The sequence below is a fragment of the Delphinus delphis genome, chromosome 6, assembly GCF_949987515.2.
Source record: "Delphinus delphis chromosome 6, mDelDel1.2, whole genome shotgun sequence".
In the NCBI taxonomy this organism is placed as follows: domain Eukaryota; kingdom Metazoa; phylum Chordata; class Mammalia; order Artiodactyla; family Delphinidae; genus Delphinus; species Delphinus delphis.
This window is the reverse complement of record NC_082688.1, coordinates 83552268-83568978: the sequence shown is the minus strand read 5'-3', so window position 1 is coordinate 83568978 and position 16711 is coordinate 83552268.

The window sequence follows — 16711 nt, the reverse complement described above, 5'->3', positions numbered from 1 at the left end:
GAAGTTCTAGGGTTGGTTTAGCAATGCAACAACCTTTCTCTCATGGGGATAAGATGACTACAATAACTCCAGGCATTCCCCCAGTGGTGCCTGTTTCCTTCCCAAATAGGAAAGAAGGTGAAGCCAAAAAAGAAGCTCTTTACCTTTCCAGCTCTCTGTGTATCCATGAGGAAAAGAGCTCCTCAGCACATTTCTGCTTATGCCTCATGGGCACTCAGTCAACTGCTCTCCCTTAAAGATAATCAGCAAATGGGAATGGAGCAATCATGCTTGACTTGCACTGAGCTTGGCTCATCCTCAGGGGCCAAGGGAGGGGTTTAGCTACTCTGAGCTTGTTGTGGCCAAACCAAGTTGATTTATATTGACTATGGAGGGAGGAACAATTGCTGTAGTGTAGGTAACCCGCAGTGTCTGTCACACCAGCACGTCCATGAATCCTTTCAAGTTTAGTCACAGAAGAGTTGACTGTTTTCCTCTCTTTATTCTGTCTGGATGTGGACCCTCACTGATGCATTTTCGGACCAATCTAGAGGGTGGACACACCTTGTCCTAATTTGGGTTACCTCCAGAAGCTGACCTGAAGCAAAGATTCAAGTGCAAAGAACTTCTTTGGGAGATGCAGGGAACACTGACAAGGATGTGGAAAGTGATAAAGGGATGGGAAGGCAGTCAAATAAGGGTGAATTTGTACATAGTTGTCAAGGTGAGCAATTGGAGCTCAATCTTGGGGAAACTGGGAAATAGAAAGTACATGCCTCGGAATGATTCCACTTGAGAGATGAAGGAGCTGAGGAATTTATCCTCCAACTCCCACTGGTCATTGGTTGAAGGCTGCTCCTGAGATGTGCTGATTAGTCTTCTATGGCTCTGGAAAAAGCTCTCAAGTCCAGAAATGCAGATAATTGCTGGTGGAGGTCATCCAAAACACAAAGAGACGGTAGGGTCTAAGGCAGCGGTCCTCAACCTTTTTTTTTTTTTTCCCCTCAACCTTTTTGACACCAGGGACTGGTTTTGTGGAAGACAGTTTTTCCACAGACGGGGCAGAGGATGGTTCAGGCGATAATGTGAGCGATGGGGAGCGATGCCCGCCACTCACCTCCTTCTGTTCGGCCTGGTTCTTAACAGGCTGCGGACCAGTACTGGTCCTCGGCCCTGGAGTTGGGGACCCCTGGTCTAAGGGACATGGGAGGGGCTCTCACAGCACTTGCTACACACCCTACCTCTAACGGTCATGAGCCTCTTCCTTGATATGCACTAAAATGCTTTGGTGGAATGCTTCTAACTTATGTCTGTAACTTTATCAGTGTTCACCAGAAATTGTAGGCTCCTCAAAATAAGGGTGGACCAGACTTGTGTAATTTTATCGACACAGCATCCTGCACAGTACTGTGTATAAGTAACTACTCTCTTACATGTATTTTGTTGGTGTCATGTTGAGGATTAGAATGACTTCATATACATCACAACATTTGGGCCAGTAGTTATCATCATGACTAGTTTATATGTTGATACAACTTTTCCAGTCAGGCAAATAAGTCAAGTGATAAAGTCCTTAAGGAGCATAACTTATGTAACATGGGGTGAACCTACACCACACCAAGGAAATGGAGACCGGATGGATCCATATTAATTTGCTTATGGTAGTCAGCCCAGTGAAAAAATTCAGTGCTCCAAATTCCAGAACCATAATCACATTTTACACCTAGAGATTTCCTTGTGTCTCCTTTGGATTCAAACATAAAGAACCATAACAATTTTTAAAGTCTACATGGAGCATAAGCTGTTTTTATAAATGTGGAATAATTCATTGAGGATATAAGTAATGTTGAAGAGGCATCCCAAAGAAGTCTTGCTTTTGATGTAATCTAGTCAAATGGATTTTTTTTTCTTCCCGCTCTCCCCCACCTTCCCTAGTTCATTTTTGCCCAAGTGAGTTTCCATATGTTTCATCTAAATGAGTCACATTCAGAGAAATCATTCAAATTATCTGTGGGCACAGATACTCTTCTTTCATTTGTGGCTTGAAGGTGGGTGGTTATAAGGAGTGGAAATGATGGTGGGCTTTTCTCCAAACCCCAAATCTTTGGCTTGCTGTGATTCTCTGAGCTCTCTGCATCTCCAACTTTATTCTATACCAGAGGGAAATAGCCAAGGTAAATTGCAAAGATTATTCAATTTCAGTCCACTTTAAGTGCCCTCATAGGGAGACTGCACTCATGACTTCTCAGGGGATAGGCGATGCATCTTGCCACGAGTAAAGTGCTGGCTGAGAGGTTTTAAATCACATTTGTAGCTTGGGAGACTAATATTAGAGGCAGTCCTCTTCCTAAAAAGTAATGCCATCTGTGTCCTGACTGTACAGAGCACAAAGAGGTGGGGTGGGGGAGACCAGAGCTAACTTGTTTAAAGAATGATAGAACCATTCAAAGGGTGTCTTTCAAGGGACATAAACGCCTTACCCAGGTTAATAAAGACTGTCATTGCATTTCACACTTTTAGCCTCAGGGATGCAATTGTTCTCTGGGTCTCCCTAAGTCACCTTATATTAGTCAACCTGAAATATACATAAATCTGAATACAAATGAAGCAATGCATTTGATCTATGCTTGAAAAAGAAATCTCTGTTGACTGTATTTATTTAATATTTTGTTTGATTTTCACCCTTCTCATCAAAGGTCATCTTCATGAGTGACCATATATAGAGCACTCACATCTGAATGGCCTAGGTACGGAATTATTCTTGACTTTTCCCCCCATTTGGTTGATATTTTCCAATGAATGGGTACATCGAATGTTTTGTAGATTTCATTGCTATTTGGGTTCCATAATCTCTATGGTCTCTTGGAAAAGACTCGGTTCAATCCCACACACCCTTGCTGAGTGCAGACTGTGCCTGACACTGGGGTAGTAAGCCAGCCAGCCCGTCTGGAATCCTGCACAGCTGCCAACCTCTCATGTAGACCACCCACAGCCTATTCTCACAGATACTTGGCTCTGTCCCAGGAAAGACAGAGAGGAGCAGGGAAGGAAGGGAGGAAAGAAAGAAGGTAGGAAGGAATCAGGGCTCTAAAAATTTCAGATTGTTCCAAGCAGAGATCATCATGTGTGTGATAGGAATGCAGTTGAGCTGGAGGCAAGCATCTTGTCTTTCTCTTTTGCATCTGTGAACATTACTCTGTTGGACACATTCCACATTGTGGGCAGTGTGATACACCCGGACTCCTTCAACGTCAGCTCTTTAAATGTTTCTGAAATCGGTGAATCTGAAATCCTTCCATGCAGTTGAGGTGGCTCATGTCCAACCCTGGCTGTTCCCTTTCTGCTTCAACAGCCAACCTTGGCTTGGGTGGAAATCTGTGTTGCTCTCCCTTCCTTTTCACTCACTCCCCTTGCTGGCTGAGCAGAATTCCTGCAGCAACCATCCAGCTAGCCCTGTTAGATTGACTTATTTCAAGGGCCAAGGTGTGTGGAGCTGATTGTAACCTGCACAAACAACAGAGTTTGGAAATCAGCTGGGGTTAATGTGTCTCTTAGATTGTCCTTATTAATTTTTTAATGTATTTATTATTTAGGCTCTACCTATTTCTAAAGCACCTTTGAGATGACCAACAATAAAAGAAGGAAAAGTAAATAGACTCATATAACAAGGATAAAAATGAAAACTTATATATAAAATGATAAACCTAGGCTAAAAATAGTTACTATTATTATAATACTAATTTTAGTCATGGGTTCCTAGGCAATCAAAAATTTAAAATGTAGTGAGGGACTAAACTTTAATTACCTGATGATAAAAAGGATACATACTAATTCACCAGGAGGTGAGTTTTCTCCTTAGATCACTAACTCTTAATTGAAATTTATTACATGGATCCTTGAACACAGGAAGGGACTAACAACATTTTCAATGGTGATATTTTTCAAGTTGCAGAAATATTCTTAATGTGTCTGTCTCTCATAGAGTGAAGAAAATGGATTGGTCCGTATAGGAGAACGAGGATCCTTTTTACTTTTTCAGTTTTACTTCATCTGAACTGTATCATATCCATGCCAGAAACGTGGACATGAGCTTTTTTGGTAGGAAGCATGACAGTTGGCCCACTCTGTCTTGTGCCAACGTGGTTTACATTCCAGGCTCTTAAAGAGTTCACCACATGCTTTCCCTGCAAGGGTATCTTGCCATGCTTACATAGTTACTTGGTTACACAGTAAAGCCTTCATTAGGAATTCTTTTTTATTTCCTAAAGAAAATTCTCCTTTATTTTTTCCTTTTTACATTTTTTTCTCTTTATTGAGATATAATTGACGTATAACATTGTATGAGTTTAAGGTGTAGAACATGATGATTTGATATACCTATATATTGGGAAATGATTACCACAATAAGGTTAGTTAACACCTCCATCACCCCACATAATTACCTTTTTTTTTTTTTGGTGGTGGTGAGAACATTTAAGATCTACTCTTCTAGCAACTTTCAAGTATATAAGACAGTATTGTTAACTATAGTCACCAGTTAGCTTTTAACTGGATGTTTGTACTCTTTGGCTTACATCCTCCCATATTCCTTACCCCCCAAGCCCTTGACAATCACCACTTTACTCAAGTTTCCATGAGTTTGGCATCTTTAGATTCCACCCGTAAATGAAATCATACAGTATTTGTCTTTCTCTGTCTGACTTATTTCACTCAGCATAATGCCCTCAAGTCCATCCAAATGGACAGCATCCAATGTTGTCACAAATGGCAAGATTTCCTTCTTTTTTGTGGCTGAATATTAATCTTTTGAACATGCATGCCACACTGATGAACACTTAGGTTGTTTCCATGTCTTGACTATTGTGAATAACACTGCAGTAAACATGGGAGTGGGGGTATTTCTCTGAGGTAGTGATTTCAATTAGAGATTCTTGAAATTGCCTCCTTTGGCTCACCCTCAGAGGTCGCTGGAGTAAGAATTGGTGGCCCCTTTAGTGTTTAGGTCTGTTCCTAAAAGTCTCTGATTATTTTCAGGGAAAACTCCAGGCCTGCTTAACGTCTTTTGCATCCTGCTAAGAGCACGGTACTCTGTTACCTGAGGGGTCACCTCTGATATGTGCCAATACTGTGTTGGTGCTCCAGCCTCTCGGGAGATGACAACCAAGCTTTTGGACTGATCCTCAGAATTAGGTATGACTTCATTTCAGCAGTCAGTGCCACAACTAATTTTGGTTATCTTTAGTATTTGACACAAATGTCCTTCATCATGAATAGCGTATTTAACTTCTAAATTTCTGCCTAGTGCATTGACATCACACATGAGTAATACTGCATGTCCCAACTTCAAAGGGTGACAAATAGTTTGATGAAAGCAGCAAATCAAGTCTGGCTCAGAGCCATTTATGCAGCAGACATAGATCCCAGATGTCAAATGTCAAATATCATTTAAGAACAGCAGAACACTAAAGGGGCAGAACATTTTACCAGGGTAGGTGATACTGAGCCAGTCAGCAGAGAACACAAGAAGGAAATGATATCAGGGACAAAAACACATGAAAAACGTTTAATAACCCTCAGAACATATGGAAATTAATGATATTCAGAGCTTGCAGAATACCAAGATTTTTCAGCTTAAAATAATCTTCCTGCCGATGCGCAGTTACTGGAGGGCTCCCAAAACGCCACAGAGAAAATTAGATGCAAGCAAAAGAAAGCAAATCTTTGAGATTCAGGGAAGGGTTAGAAATAAAGCAGAATTATTTTTGACTAGTTGAAGAGACAGTGATACGGAGACAGCACCAGATTGAGACTTGGGTCCATGCCCGTTTTCTCCTTGCCCATTCTAATTGGTCTTGGACAAGATTCTTGTCCTTAATTTCTTTATTTGTAAGGTGGAGTTTTGTTTTATTAACATTTAAGGTCCTTTACGTCTTTAAAACTGTATAATCTATGCATATGACAAAGACCCAGTAGCCAGAATAACTTCTATCTGTACTAAATCTGTACTGAAGTAGATAAAGTTTCCCCCCGACCACCCAGTGCTTGGAAATCTGATAAAATTTGTAGCAGAAGGAAGGGCTGCTCCACTTCCAAGCTCAGCTACCACTATATCATGCTGCCCCAGGAATAGAGCATGGTGTGGGGAAAAGACGGGTGAAGAAAACGGAGCGCTAGTCCAACGGAAGCGTGTATGTAACCACATTATCCATTCATTCTCAGCTATTGCTGCTTGAAATGGGGATTAAATTGAGTAAAAGGGTCTGTGCAACCCTAAATCCCAGGAGTGAGGTTTCTCCAATGACAGAGTTCTCCAGCTTAAAAAAAAAGATGTCCCCAAGGGCTGGGTGAATGCCCTCAATGGAGACATATCTGAATCTCTTACACTCATTTAGTATAATTGAATCAGAGCTTCAAAATCCTTGAACTCTGTCTTCCATTTAACCCCAGCACCTTATTGGCAAGCAGGATACCTTCTAGAGAGTGGACCAAACCAGAAAGCTTTTAACTGACTCTGGATTCAAGAGTGACAGACTTTCAAAGAGCTCTGAGGCCTGCAAAAATCACAAGAGTGTGGGGAGGTCAACAGCGGATTTTTGAATTATTAACACATGTTTAACAATTAAAGAAAGACATATCGCTAGGCTATCAAGGCAATTAATTATTTAGTTGTACAAGGTAAAGAGTGGAAAAAAAGATTAAGTACAGTGAATATGACTCTTAGGCTGTGAAGGCAGATATGCATGAAATGCCTGTCAAAAACTTTACTTATCTGAAATCAAATCACATCTGATTCCACACCTCCATTCCACAGGGCTGGTGCAAAGTTTAATCTCAGGTGAGATTATTAGCATTCTTTTCCCACCTATTTCCAGAGTCATGCCTAAGTCCTTATTGAGAAAGGGTAGGTCTTATATAGAGCTGTTGATCAGAGTCCAACACTACATAGTGGGTCTGGCTTCCAGGGGCTTTGCACGAATTCTGAGATATGCTTGGGGACAGGACAGATCTTGTTCAAGGCTTGGACTTCTTAGGTGTACCCCTCCCTTCCACCATCTCTCAAGGGAAGTGAGAGAGCCAGCTGTGAGTGGATACACAGCAGCCCTTCAGTCAACTCAGGGCCATCTCTTTTCTTCTCTGCTGCACTTTTTTTCCTGCAGAAGCATTAAGTTCTCTCCAGTTCCCTTTGGAATACCTGCATATCTGCCACCTTCCCCTCTGAACTGCTTACCTCAATCTCCTCAAAAAGGCTTTCATAAGAGGATGAAAGAGAGGCTGTCTTCCAGAAGCTTTTTTTTTTTTTTTTTTTTTTTTGCCTAGCAATACAAATTTCTCTAGATTCAGGAAGCACAAAAACCCAGCTACCTGCATGGAATTGGAAGTGGGAGATGGATGTGAAGGAAAAGACGTTATAAGGACAAGCCCAAATTAGTGCATCAACAAGTCATCCCATACCCTTCCACTCCTCCCACTCCCATAAATCTTTGTGTTCTTTTAGCTCAGGGGCTCTTTCCTAAGTAACTCTCCCACACAAAGCTTCAGGGGTGTGATACTTCCTCAGACTTTTCAAGAGTCAGGTATGTGGGACTAGGTTCAAGGCAGCAGTTTTGCCTTTTGACATGAGGAGGCAGCTCTGTGTAACAATTAAGAGCAGATGTATTGATAGGGTATCAGGACGACCAGTGATTCATAAGTACAACGGCATGAGAAGAAGGAAGACTACAGTTCCAATGTCCCTGATGAGGATGACTCTTCATAAAAGAGTTTATAACTAGCGCTGAGGATGAATTGATGTAGAACATTGCAACGCCATGGCGGCCATCTGGGAAGTGACCGAGGACTCCCTGGCTGCTTGTGTAACTGAGAGGCTTGAGGTTATGACAATTAAGTACAAGATAAACTGCCTACCTGAATCCCTAAGCTAGGAATGACCTCCTCTCTTTTTACTCCTCTAATGAAATTCCCTCTGACTTTAAGGGTTTTTTTTAAATTTAATTTGAGCCGTTAGTAAAATAGCAATTAAATAATTCTTATATTTGTTTATATAAGGTTTGTCCTCCTTGCTATCTCCATGAGCACAAGGACCAGTATTTGACTTGTTCTTCTGTGTATTTCCAGCACTTAGCACAGTGCTTGGGGCACAGTAGGTGCTCAATAAATAGTTTGGTTGAATGAATGAATGATCAAGGTAAAGGGCATTTGTATTCTAAAGATGTCCGTAGCCATTTCGCCCAGAGAGCAATCTCTTTCTTCCTTTGAGTGCCCAGAGCACTAATTACTTGCGTGACTGAGTTGTCACAGAACATAAAAAGCCTTGTATCACACATTTGCCCAGCACAAGTACCTGCAAGCCCCCAATGGCACTTTGTAAGGTCGTAGAGGGCAGAGTCGATGACTCACAATGCTCTGATTCTCTCTGGCAGTAGCACTGAGCTTTGAGCTCAGTGGGAACCTGATATATAGTATTTACAGATAATTGTTCTGTTTAGAAGTAAATATTTGGCACTCAGCCTTTTCTTGCAAACGGTGCTGTTCATATAATCAAAATCGTTTTGCTGGAAATTAGTTGTAGATCCTTCTGCTACAAAACAATATATGCATTTCTGGAAAAAAAATGCATTTTGTGTATTAAACATAAGAGGGTTTATGCAGAAATTAGGATTGGGAGTAGGCAGTTCAAAACCTTTGCAACTCTGTAACCACAGGCCTCATGAAAACAAGAACTGCTACCTTGAGGGAGAATTTAGCAGGGGTGGTGGTAGCTGGAGAAGGCCTCATCGATACTAAAATGCATGTAACCAGTAGGGCACAGATGGCTGGTCTGGGGGTACTGAGACCATGCATTTGGAAGTGAGCCCTGAGTGCACCTGTCACCAGCAGAGGGCGCTGTGGGGCTTGGGTGGTGGGAGGGGAGCCCTCACTGCAGGCACGCGTCTTAAGTTTACTTAAAATTGAGCTGAAAGGGCTCTGCTTATGCAGCAGCCAAACTTCAGGCTCTTTCCTTTGGTGCTAGAGGTTCTTTCTGTTCTGTCTCCCATTCCCAAGAAAACTCACCTGTGAACCGACAAAACTGACTCATTATATAGACATCATTCCCTTATTTAACAACCATGTGTGAGCTACTTGTTGTTCAGGATAGACTGTACTTGTGTTTGATTTCCATCTGCTTCTGATGTTCTAGAATGTAGTTCTACTCAGAACTATGGGTTTAAATGTTTTACTTTCACACCCTTTCCTAAAAATAATAACGATGACAATAACAACCACAACCATACCTTTCCACACCTGCAGCCTTTGGGATAAGCCGTTTATGGCCCAGAGTGTGGTCTGTCTTGGTGAATGCTCCCTGTGAGTTTTTTTTTTTTTTTTTTTACATCTTTATTGGAGTATAATTGCTTTACAATGGTGTGTTAGTTTCTGCTTTACAACAAAGTGAATCAGTTATACATATACATATGTTCCCATATCTCTTCCCTCTTGCATATCCCTCCCTCCCATCCTCCCTATCCCACCCCTCTAGGTGGTCACAAAGCATCGAGCTGATCTCCCTGTGCTATGTGGCTGCTTCCCACCAGCTATCTATTCTACGTTTGGTAGTGTATATATGTCCATGCCACTCTCTCACTTTGTCCCAGCTTACCCTTCCCTCACCCCATATCCTCAAGTCCATTCTCTAGTAGGTCTGTGTCTTTATTCCCGTCTTACCCCTAGGTTCTTCATGACATTTTTTTTTCTTAAATTCCATATATATTTGTTAGCATATGGTATTTGTCTTTCTCTTTCTGACTTACTTCACTCTGTATGACAGACTCTAGGTCCATCCACCTCACTACAAATAACTCAATTTCGTTTCTTTTTATGGCTGAGTAATATTCCATTGTATATATGTGCTACATCTTCTTTATCCATTTATCCAATGATGGAAACTTAGGTTGCTTCCATCTCCTGGCTACTGTAAATAGAGCTGCAATGAACATTTTGGTACATGACTCTTTCTGAATTGTGGTTTTCTCAGGGTATATGCCCAGTAGTGGGATTGCTGGGTCATATGGTAGTTCTATTTGTAGTTTTTTAAGGAACCTCCATGCTGTTCTCCATAGTGGCTGTACCAATTTACATTCCCACCAACAGTGCAAGAGTGTTCCCTTTTCTCCACACCCTCTCCAGCATTTGTTGTTTCTAGATTTTTTGATGATGGCCATTCTGACCAGTGTGAGATGATATCTCATTGTAGTTTTGATTTGCATTTCTCTAATGATTAGTGATGTTGAGCATCCTTTCATGTGTTTGTTGGCAATCTGTATATCTTCTTTGGAGAAATGTCTATTTAGGTCTTCTGCCCATTTTTGGATTGGGTTGTTTGTTTTTTCGTTATTGAGCTACATGAACTGCTTGTAAACTTTGGAGATTAATCCTTTGTCAGTTGCTTCATTTGCAAATATTTTCTTCCATTCTGAGGGTTGTCTTTTGGTCTTGTTTATGGTTTCCTTTGCTGTGCAAAAGCTTTGAAGTTTCATTATGTCCCATTTGTTTATTTTTGTTTTTATTTCCATTTCTTTAGGAGGTGGGTCAAAAACGATCTTGCTGTGATTTATGTCATAGAGTGTTCTGCCCATGTTTTCCTCTAAGAGTTAGATAGTTTCTGGCCTTACATTTAAGTCTTTAATCCATTTTGAGCTTATTTTTGTGTTTGGTGTTAGGGAGTGTTCTAATCTCATACTTTTACATGTACCTGTCCAGTTTTCCGTGTGAGTTTTTGAAGAATGTGTGTTCTGCTGCTGTTGGACAAAGTAGTCTATAGATGTCAATTATACCCAATTGATTGATGGAGGTGTTGAATTTGACTGTGTCCTTACAGATTTTCTGCCTGCTGGATCCATCCATTTCTGAGTAGGGTGTCGATATTTCCAACTATGATAGTGAATCCATCTATTTCTCCTTGCAGTTCTATCAGTTTTTCCCTCCTGTATTTTGTTGTTAGGTGCATACTCCTTAAGAATTGTGATGTCTTCTTGGAGAATTGACCCCTTTATCATGATTTAAAGCTGCTCTTTATCCCTAATAACTTTCTTTGCTCTGAAGTCTGATCTGTCTGAAATAGTACTCCTGCTTTCTTAAGATTACTATTGAGGACCAAGATGGAAGAGGAATAGGAGGATGTGCAGTTCACCTCGCTCCACAAATGCATCAAGAATACATATGCATGTACATATCCATATTCTCACAGAACACCAGCTGAACATTAGCAGAAGACCTTGGACACTGGAAAGGACTAGACAGATCCTTGCATAACCCGGTAGGATGAAAAAAAGAAGGCAAAAAGAAGAGGAGAGGAAGAGGGATGGGATCTGTGCTCCTTGCAGGGGGAGGTGAAGAAGTTCCTGTACCTGGGGAAGCCCCCTCACTGATGGGGAAATCAGTTGGAACAGAAGGGGAGCATCTGAAGCTGTCAGAGGAGGGTGAAACAGCTGGTCTACGGCAGATAGGACAGAGTGAGACCTACACAGACAGTCTGTGCCACAGCCCTGCATGCCCCAGACTGGGACATGTGTCCACCAATGCACACGGGGGCTGAGAGCTGGAATGTGGGGATTGGAGAGCAAACCTGAGGGGAGGACTGCTGTTGGCTGCGGGGAGACAGCTTGAGGGGATGGGAGGGAGGCAATTTGCAGCCAGGAATGCTTGTGGAGGAAACCCAGATTGCCATAGAACCAAGGTGCCACTGTTGCGTGACACACAGGGGTGGAGCCACCATTGCAGCCTCTCTCTCCAAGCGCTGGCCCCCTGCCATGCCAGGAGCTAATAAAAGGCTGACCTTCTCACGCCTGCTGCCAGGTGTTAAGAAAAGCCCCCACCAGGGCTGATCTTCTCCTTACGGCTGCCAGGCGCTAGGGCTGGATCTGTCACACCCATGGCCACCAGCTTTCCTGCACAACTGTTGCTGCCAGGGCACCCACGACCCAGGCAGTCATGCCACCTCCATGCCCTGTCCTCACTGGGACAGACCCTAGTACTCCAGGACAGCCTGGGGAGCAGACTCCTCTGGGTGGCCCGCATGCAGAGGTGGGGCCAAAACCACAGCTGAGCCCCAGGTGCAGGATGACTAAGGAAGAGGGAAAAAAATTTTTCTGTGCAGCTGCACAAGTCGCAGATTAAATCCCTGTGATCAGCTTGGTAAACCCTGCATCTAAGGAATATCTGAATGGACAACGAGTGTTCCCACAAATGACACTGGTCTAGCTCTAGCAGCTGTGGACTTTGGGGACTAGTACACGTGGGAGTTGGGCCAGGGCAGAGTCTGAGCTGTCCCCACAGTGTCCCCAGGGGACCAGAGACCTACCTAGAGATTTTGGAGGGCCTCCTGAGGAGGTGGAGGTTGCCTGTGACACATGGTTGGGGCAAGGACACTGACAGCTGAGACCTCAGGAAAATATAATTATTACTATTTTTTAATGTTTTGGTTTGCTCTGTTGCTTTTTTTAAATTATTATTTGTTTTTTAAAAATTTTTTAATACATTTAAAATTTTTTTATATTTCTATTTCTACATTACATTTTTTTGTTCTGTTTTTCCCTTGTTTTTTTCTTTCCTTTGTTCTATTTTGTTTTTATCTCTTTTCCTTTGTTCTATTTGTTCTTATCTTTTTAATCTTTTTAAAATGGTTTTTGTGTGTTTTGTTTGCTTTTTCCTTCAGTTTGCAGTCTGCTTTTGTTTTGTTTTGTATTTTTTGTTTTTGTTAGTTTTGTTTGTAATTGTTTGATTTCATTTGGGGTTTCTTTTGTTTGTCTGGTTGTTCTTTTGTTTTTTGTATTCTCTGTTTTTGTTTTTTGTTTTGGTATGTGTGTGTGTTTCTTTGTATTTTTTTTGTTTTTGTTTGGTTTTGCTTTTACCATTTGTCTGGGGTTTTGTCTGTCTGTTCAGTTGCTTGTTTTTAATTTTTCTTGTTGCTGTTTGCTTGTTTTTGTCTTTGCTATTTATCTTGGGGTTTTTTGGTCTATTCGTTTTCATTTGTTTTTCTTCCTGCCCCCTTTTTCTTTCTTTTTTTTCCCCCTTTTTTTTCCAGGCCATGTGGCTTGTGGTGTCTTGGTTCCTCAGCCAGTTGGGCCTGAGCCTCTGGGGGGGGGAGCAGCACAGACTCCAGGATGCTGGAATGCCAGAGTATTCCCTGCCCCAGGGAATATTAAATGGTGAGAGCTCTCCCAGAGATCTCCATCTCAACTCCAAGACCCAGCTCCACCCAACTGCCTGCAGACTCCAGTGCTGAATCACCCATGCCAAACAACAAGGAGGACAGGAACACAAACCCACCCATCAGCAGACAGTCTGCCTAAGTCATACTAAACCCACCCCAAAACACACCACCTGATGTGGCCCTACCCATCAGAGTAACAAGATCCAGCTTTACCCACAAGAAAGCTGGAACAAGTTCCTTCCACCAGGAAGCCAACACAAGCCACTGGACCCACCTTGCCCAGTGAGGTCAGACACCAGAAGCAAGAGGAACTACGACCCTGCAACCTGCAGAAAGGAGACCTCAAATACAGTGAGTTAGACAAAATGAGAAGACAGAGAAATATGTTGCAGATGAAGGAGCAAGGTAAAAACCCACAAGACCAAATAAATGAAGAGGAAATAGGCAGTCTACCTGAAAAATTATTCAGAGTAATGATAGTAAAGATGATCCAAAATCTTGGAAACAGAATGGAGAAAATACAAGAAGCATTTAGCAAGGACCTAGAAGAAGTAAAGAACAAACCGTGATGAACAACACAATAACTAAAATTAAAAACACATTAGAAGGAATCAATAGCAGAATAATTGAGGCAGAAGCACGGATGAGTGAGCTGGAAGATGGAATGGTGGAAATAACTGTGATAGAGCAGAATAAAGAAAAAAGAATGAAAAGAATTGAGGACAGTCTGAGAGACCTCTGGGACAACATTAAATGCACCAACATTCCAATTACAGGGGCCCCAGAAGAAGAAGAGAGAGAGAAAGGGTATGAGAAAATATTTGAAGAAATTATAGTTGAAAACTGCCCTAACATGGGCAAAGAAATAGTCAATCAACTCCAGGAAGCACACAGAGTCCCATACAGGATAAGCCCAAGGGGAAACATGCCAAGACACATATTAATCAAACTAAAAATATTAAATAAAAAGAAAAAACATTAAAATCAACAAGGGAAAAGCAACAAATACCATACAAGGGAATCCCCATAAGGTTAACAACTGATTTTTCAGCAGAAACTCTGCAGGCCAGAAGGGAGTGGCAGGATATATTTAAAGTGATGAAAGGGAAAAAACTACAACCAAGATTACTCTACCCAGCAAGGATCAGATTTGATGGAGAAATCAAAAGCTTTACAGACAAGGAAAAACTAAGAGAATTCAGCACCACCACTAGACCAGCTTTGCAACAAATGTTAAAAGAACTTCTGGCACAAAAACAGAAATATAGATAAATGAAATGGATAGAAAGTCCAGAGATAAACGCATGCACATATGGTCACCTTATCTTTGATAAAGGAGGCAAGGATATACAGTGGAGAAAAAACAGGCTCTTCAACAAGTGGTGCTGGGAAAACTGGACAGGTACATATAAAAGAATGAAATTAGAACACTTCCTAACACCATACACAAGAATAAACTCAAAATGGATTAAACACCTAAATGTAAGGCTAGACACTATAAAACTCTTAGAGGAAAACATAGGCAGAGCACTCTGTGACATAAATCATAGCAAGATCCTTTTTGACCCACCTCCTAGGGAAATGGAAATAAAAACAAAAATAAACAAATGGAACCTAATGAAACTTAAAAGCTTTTGCACTGCAAAGGAAACCATAAACAAGATGAAAAGACAACCCTCAGAATGGGAGAAAATATTTGCAAACGAATCAACAGACAAAGGATTAATCTCCAAAACATACAAGCAGCTCAATATCAAAAAAACAAACCACCCAATCCAAAAATGGTCAGAAGACCTAAACAGACATTTCTCCAAAGAAGATATACAGATTGCCAACAAACACATGAAAGGGTGCTCAACATCACTAATCATTAGAGAAACACAAATCAAAACTACAATGAGGTATAACCTCACACTGGTCAGAATGGTCATCATCAAAAAATCTACAAATAATAAATGTTGGAGAGGGTGTGGAGAAAAGGGAACCCTCTTGCAGTGTTGGTGGGAATGTAAATTGATACAGCCACTATGGAGAACAGTATGGAGGTTCCTCAAAAAACTGAAAATAGAACTACCATATGACCCAGCAATCCCACTACTGGGCATATACCCTGAGAAAACCACAATTCAGAAAGAGTCATGAACCACAATGTTCATTGCAGCACTATTTACAATAGCCAGGACATGGAAGCAACCTAAGGGTCCATCAACAGATGAACGGATAAAGAAGATGTGGCACATATATACAATGGAATATTACTGAGCCATAAAAAGATATGAAATTATTTGTAGTGAGGTGGATGGACCTAGAGTCTGTCATACAGAGTGAAGTAAGTCAGAAAGAGAAAAACAAATACTGTGTGCTAACACTTATATATGGAATGTAATAAAAAAAGAATGGTTCTGATAAACCTAGGGGCAGGACAGGAATAAAGACACAGACGTAGAACATAGACATCAGGATATGGGGAGGGGGAAGGGTAGGCTGGGACAACGTGAGAGAGTAGCACTGACATATATACACTACCAAATGTAAAATAAATAGCTAGTGGAAAGCATCTGCATAGCACAGGGAGATCAGCTGGGTGCTTTATGACTATCAAGAGGGGTGGGATGGGGAGGGTGGGAGCGAGACGCAAGAGGGAGGGTATATGGGAATATATGTATACATATAGCTGATTCACTCTACTGTGTAGCAGAGACTGACACAACATTGTAAAGAAATTTTCATCCAATAAAGATGTTTAAAAAAGAGAACTTCTCTAGGCAGGAAGAAAAAGGGAAGAAAAAGACCTACAAAAACAAACCCAAAACAACTTGAAAAATGGTAATAGGAACATACTTATTGATAATTACCATAAATGTGGATTATATGCTCCAACCAAAAGACACAGACTGGCTGAATGGATACAAAAACAAGACCTGTATATATGTTGTCTATAAGAGACCCATTTCAGACCTAGGGACACATACAGACTGAAAGTGAGGGAATGGAAAAAGATAGTCCATGCAAATGGAAATCAAAAGAAAGCTGGAGTAGCAATACTCATATCAGAGAAAAGAGACTTGAAAATAAAGACTGTCACAAGAGACAAGGAAGGACACTACATAATGATCAAGGGATCAATCCAAGAAGAAGATATAAGAATTGTAAATATGTATGCATCTATCACAGGAGCACCTCAATACATAAGGCAAATGCTAACAGCCATAAAATGGGAAATTGACAGTAATGCAATAATGGTGGGGGACTTTACCACTCTACTTACACAATGGATAGATCAGACAGAAAATTAATAAGGAAACACAACGCTTAAATGATACATCAGACCAGATAGACTTAATTGGTATCTATAGGACATTCCATCTAAAGGAGCAGAATACACTTTCTTCTCAAGTGCACATGGAACATTCTCCAGGATAGATGATGTCATGGATCACAAATCAAGCCTTGGTAAATTTAAGAAAATTGAAATCTTATCAAGCATCTTTTTTGACCACAATGCTATGAAATTAGAAATCAATTACAGGAAGAAAAAAAAAT